At 49.5% G+C, this 6265-nt stretch overlaps 1 pseudogene; it reads right to left on the bottom strand.

Moving 5' to 3' along the window:
• Positions 1-4250: 4250 nt before the first annotated feature.
• Positions 4251-5177, bottom strand: LOC105741318 (annotated as a pseudogene).
• Positions 5178-6265: the final 1088 nt, after the last annotated feature.

Below are 6265 nucleotides of genomic sequence, written 5' to 3'. Positions count from 1 at the left end.
AGGACCCAGCGGCTCCAGGACAGCGGCCGCGCGTCCGTCCGCACCAGCCGGTCGCGCACGTCCTTGGCGCTGCAGCCCTCGCCCGCAGGCGGACGCTCGGAGCCGGCGGAGCGCCTGCGGCGGCCCCCGCGGATCTCACGCGGTGCGGTGGCTCATTTCCTTACCGCTGCGCTGAGCCGGAAGCTAAAACGCAGGATTTTCTTTAGAAGTGAGGGTTTTCCTTCATGATATACATGAATTAAGTGGAAATTAATACATTAAAGTAATTGATTCCTGTGGTACCAAGTTATAGTATTTCATTTCTTACATTACTTACTTCTTACATAAATAATTAAAGGTAAATGGGCAGACAGAGGCAGCGGGAGGTGTGTACAGACACACGCTAGGCACACACGGGCACACACATGCACACGGGTGTGTGGTGCGTGTTTGCAGTGGATAATACAATTCAGCCTTTTAAAAAGGGAATTCTGCTATTTGCAACACCATGTGTCAACCTGTAGAACATTATGCTACCTAAATAAGTTAAAAAAAAAAAAAGCAACAACAAATGAGCACTGTATGATTTCGCCTGTACATGCCGCTTTGACCAGTTACACACGTAGGAGTAAAAGGTAGATGGCAGTTTCAAGAGTTGGAAATTCGAGTAAATTGGTTAGTTCCAGGAAGCCAGGATCAGAGAGCTCAGGAAGCCTCTATGCAGTGTTGTGGCTAAGATTAATAAATGTATACTCTAGACAAACATTTCTCAGAAGATCAAAGATACTTTTGCCACATGAAAAGTAACACTATGTGGGGCCGGGAGACAGCTCAGAAGTCTAAGCGCCTGCCTGGCAGTGCAAGGACCTGGCTCCCATCCCTGGTATACCACATGCCCTGCCGGCCCTGGAACCCACTGTTCTGGCCACTGAAACTGGACATGGAAGCACACACCTGTAATCCCAGAGCTATGGAGGCTGAGACAGGAGGATCACTATGAGTCCAAGCTGAGAGGTGAGATCCTGTACCAAATAAATAAATGAAAGATTTTTTTAAAGAAAAAAATATAAAAGTATTCCTATGTGGGGTGACAGACATTTTAATGAGATTGAATAATTTTGCAACATGTTAATAAGTCAAGGCATCATATTACATATAGTAAATCTTTACATTTTTTACTTCTGAAGTGGAACCCTCCAAAGCTGGCAAATATAAATTACAAAATAATTTATGATAAAAGAATGAGAGGAAAGACATAAAACTTATTGAATAAATATCATTACTATTTCGGACTGAGATTACTTCTAAATTTGTAATGCAGTTCTCAGATTTTTTTATTCTAAGTCGCTAACCATACAAGAGATTTTTATTTGACTAAAAATCACAACAATGAAGTGATTACTAAGATTATGTCTTCACCCCCCCACGCACACACGCGCACACACACACATATACAAGCTACACATCACCCACTTTGTGAGAGAAGGGCAAGCTAGTGGCCGTGAATTCACTTTACTAATTCACTGCATTTGTAGTAAATCACTTAGGTAACTAAAGAGAGTGTGTGCGCTAGTCAAGCTCACTCTGCTCCAAGACCCGGCAGCACGTCAGACCTCTGAAAGCTCCTCTTGAGCTGTGTGCGAGTGCGTACCGTTGTGGAGCCGCAGTTCAGAAGCACCTTCCTTACGGGGGTCTTACTACGATTTCTAGTAACCCTAAGCGCCGGCGCTTACGGGAAACTCGCTCTCGCTTGATCTTCAGGGAAACTGCTGTCAGCCCACATCCCCTCCCACAGCGTCAGTGGGCTGCTTCCTTCTATTCTTGCCTGTTTCCCATGAACAAATCTGCTTAAACTCTTACGTCCACAATTTGCCAACCGCTAACTCATTTTTTTCTTTATGTTGCAAACCAAAAGCAATTGGAAAGAATTTCTCTCAATTTCAAATTCAAGAAAAGCATCAACTTTTCTAAAATTATACAAAACAGGCAAAATGTAGATGAATACAAATTAAAACAAGAAACAGCCCCAGGAGACTCTTCTGCTAGAAATTCTCACTAGTACACTGAATGTTCCTCATCCTGTGACAGGGCAGAGTGCGTGCATGCCATAATCCCCACTGCTCTATTCCTACTCCTCGAAAGGCTGGCATCACCTTCAGATTACTGTCCCCAGCCTCAGGGACTTAGTAGTGGAGCAGGGACACTTGTGTCATTGCAGTTTAGTTGGCCTTTACTTAGTTACTCAATGTGTTTGTGTTACACAATTGATTTGCCTGGGCAGCTCCTCTCTAGCAGCCCCGCTGGCTCTTTCTGAAGGCCAGCGATCTCTCCGAAACCTCCGAGCATGGGCCCCACGCGTGTGAAGGGCGCTGAGCCATAATTCAGAAGCCATAATTCTTTTCCTAGCTATTAGAATTCAGAGGGATGCTACTCTGTCTTTACTTGAACAGAAACTTTCTCACAGTTAAGCTTTAGGGAGACTGACTTCAATCCAACCTCCATGACTGGAGCTTGCTGTCTTCTTTCATTCTGGTCTGTTTCCCAGTAACAGACTTGTTTGGAAAATTCTTTTAAATTTTTATGTCCACAGCATATTACCAGCCAATCCAAAATCTGTCTTTCAGGTGAGGGTAACATTTGGACCAACGAAAAATGAAAGCAAATGAATGCACTAAACATCTACAGGATCAGGTGCAAACTTTAGTAAAATGCAGGTTTTCCAAGGGCTCTACCAGAGACGATGGCCCAGCAATTACAGGGATCCATTTGGTGTCTATCATGAGAGGCCAGAAAAGCAGCAAGCAATGGGCCCCTCAAAGTGGACGGCTGCACGTGTGCAGGGATTCTGCATCCGGAAGCGGCTAAAGCTGAGCATAAGGCTCAGATTAAACAGACGAGGGCCTACAAGGATTCTCTATCAGACGCAATGTTTTAATCACAGCAGTACTGATTAAGGCACGTCTGCTAATTCAAATGTCCACTACATCGTGCTATTTAAAAGTCATTTTTCCTAGCACAAGGTCATTTTCAACAGCAACAAGCACAATCCTTTTGTTGCATGTGTGGTAGGCATCGATTTATCCCTATTACAATCTCATAAAATACTGCTGTATTTATTTTTTTGTTTGCACACTATAAGCCTAAGGGGAAAGTTTCATTTGAATGACAAAATGACCAGGTTGCCATGATTTGAAAAGAGTCTAGCCATCAAATTCACATTGACTAAAATAGGTTCTACTGTTTAGAAAAATTGTTCTGAGTAAGGACTTCAGTCAGGACCCCTGACTCTAAACCAGTTTTTTTTCCCAGCAACGTTTCCTCGGGGTCATCCACCAGGTGGCGCAGGGACCCGCAGAGCAAGCTACGGCGGCAACATGAGATTACATTCAGAAGACAGAAATGCTTTGGTCACCGGAGTGACAGTGTAGGTTTCCACAAAAGCCACTCCCAGGAAGCGGTTGACCATGGTTTGCCTTTTAGTGCAGGGGCACACTGGGGACACGGGTACATGATTTAGGTGGCTGCGGTCCCTCACTTGGCATCAATGTTAGCTGCTTTTTGCTTCTGTGACAGTGCATATCAAACCATAATGACACTGAAGACCTAGGAGCAGATCTAAATTCTTAGCTGCAAATGGCTTCAGCATCAAAGGTCTTCACAAGACATCACTCAGTGACAGGCTGTTATTTATGCTCCAGCACAGACGTGTAGCAGGATGATCAGAGCCATCAAATTCTTGGGACTTACATTTGACTGCTCTCTAGGCAGAGCCTCAACTTAGGAAAAAGCACTGAAAGTCAGTGGACTCTGTTATTTTCTTCCCGTGATATCGAATACCACATTATCCCAGTTTCCACTGCACTTCCTTTACCCCTGGCACAAGCCAGCTCAGGCCTTCAGGGTATGCTCCCTGACGGGGTGGAGGGTAAGGCACCCTTTGTCATAGTTTGGGGAGCTGTAACTGAATAGCCAATAGGAAACATGACACCGTGAAGGCAGTGACGGCAGAGAATGGCCAGTGTGTGGCCACAGATCAACGTTTGCTCCCCACATGGCACCCAGCTAAGTGGGCGCAGCAGGGAGCTAACACTGACAGGTGAACAACGCCGCGTGTTTCCTCATCCAGGGAGGGCATGGTGATGGGGAACTTTCACACAAGTCGGCAGCAGCCTTGTCTGCCACACTGCAGTGTCTGCTGGAGAAGGTCGGGCTCCGAGAGCGCGGGTGTGAACACCCAAGGGGCGCGGTGGCTGTCCCTGCCTCCTGAGGGGCTAGTCAGGGAGCCCTGCCCTTTTCAGCCTCTCCATGTGTCTTGCCACTGCCCCCTTCACCTTCCGCTTCCTCAGGCTGTAGATGGAAGGGTTCAGCATGGGGTTGATGACTGTGTAGAACAAGGAGATCAGCTTGTCACCCTCTGTCCAGCACAGGGACTTGGGCCTCAGGTGCCGGGTGAGGCCCGTTCCCTAATAGACCGTCACCACCACCACGTGAGAGGTGCACCTCTCGAAGGCCCTCTTCCTGCCCTCCTCAGAGCCCATTCTCATCAAGGCCACCAGGATGCAAAGGTAGGAGCTGGTGATGAAGATGAAGGCGAGGAGCACGGTGACAGCCCCTCCATGCCCATCATGGCCTCCTGCAGGGCCGTGTCCCCACAGAACATGTACAGGAGGATGGGCAGCTGGCAAAAGATGTAGTTGACAATGGAAGGACCGCACAGGGGGAGGATAGTGCAGTACAGAGGCACCACTGAGGCAAGGAACCCTACACTCCAGGCCCCCGTGGCCAGCTCCACACGCACGGACCAGCTCACGAGAAGCCGGTACCACCGCGGGTGGCAGATGGCCACGCAGTGTCCGCAGCCGTCACCGCCAGCAGGAAGCACTCAGGGGCCTCCAGGAACAAGGTGACGTAGGTCTGAGTGAGGCAGAAGGCCAGGATGGCCTTCCTGCTGGCCAGAAGGTTGACGAGCATCTTGGGAGCCACCACGGTGCTGGAGCGCACACTGAGGAAAGCCAGCTGGCAGAGGAAGAAGCACACGGGGGCTGCAGCGAGGTCCCCAGCGCCACCAGAGTGATGACCGTGGCGTTCGAGGCCCAAGTCGTCAAAGAGATGGCGGAGAGCAGGAAGAAGGGCCCTCGGCGCGGTGGCTGGAGCAGCCCTCGAGGGCCGGCTCGGAGTGGGCCCGGTGCCGGCCGCATTTGCCTGCGCTGGAGTGGAGCTGGAGGGTCTTGGTGTGCGCTGAGGTGTGTGCTTCCTTCAGCGCCGAGGGGCGGCGGAGGGCGAAGGGAGGCCCGCATGCGAGGCCTTCTCCTGGAGCCCCCAGGGCCCTCCTATGCTGGTGTGCTCCTGCAAGGACCCCACCACCCCGCTGCACTCCATCCTGCGTGGCAAGCAGCCCCTGCAGACCTCCATCCACTCTGAGCGCTCTGAGCGCTATCCTCATTTCTTCTTGCTGAGCAGACGCGTGGGCGGCAGAGGCGCTTACCCTGAGAGAGGGGAAAGGCGCAGCTCAGAGTAGCTCTGTCCCCAGTGGCACTCAAAGCGGAAAATGCTGTAGCTTTCATTTAGCAAGGTTTGTATTCCTGATCCCTAAGGAAAACAAATTTTAATCTCATATAAGAAGATTAATAAAAGCAAAACCTAATTATTTTGAATCTTCTAATTATCTTAGTAGTAGTAAAATACTGTAGTTAAGTCTCCCCACATTGAGCCCTATGATATAATAGAATATAACACACACATTTGAAACCAGGCTTTCTGATCACTCTTAGCACAGGACAAGTCACCTTCATGAACGTCAGATTCTGATATTTAACAACAGGTGAATTGCGTTCCCAGCCCATGCTGAGAGGACAGCACGCACTGCGCAGCGCCTTCTACCACACACTCCCCGGCACCGGGGTGCAACCCGAGGAAGCCTAGGGCGCCCCGCCATCTGCTCTTCTGAGCTGACCCCGAGCCCTGATTCAAAGAATATCACAGACACGGAGATGCAGAACGAAGCCTGGAGCCTCCTGGCCCCACAGCCTCAGCCCCCCTGCACCCTACCGTGGCCCTCCTCTGCAGACTCCTGGGTCTAGGCTTTCCCCTTTGTCTTTGTTACACTCATTTTCTTTCTGTCACTTCCTTGAGTCTATGCTGAAGTCCTTTCTAGGCTTCCCGTGTTCACTCTCTCATCATCTGAGCCCATTTTGCACAGCTTGAGTAGCTCAAGGAGAAGCTGCCTAATGCAGAAACAGGTAGTGGAAGGGAGGGAGGGAAAGAGGGAGGGAAGGAGGGAGGGAGG

This window comes from Octodon degus, unplaced genomic scaffold (genome assembly GCF_000260255.1).
Source record: "Octodon degus isolate 3935 unplaced genomic scaffold, OctDeg1.0 scaffold00429, whole genome shotgun sequence".
Lineage (NCBI taxonomy): Eukaryota > Metazoa > Chordata > Mammalia > Rodentia > Octodontidae > Octodon > Octodon degus.
The sequence above is the reverse complement of the archived record's forward strand: the minus strand, read 5'-3'. Positions and strand labels throughout refer to the sequence as shown.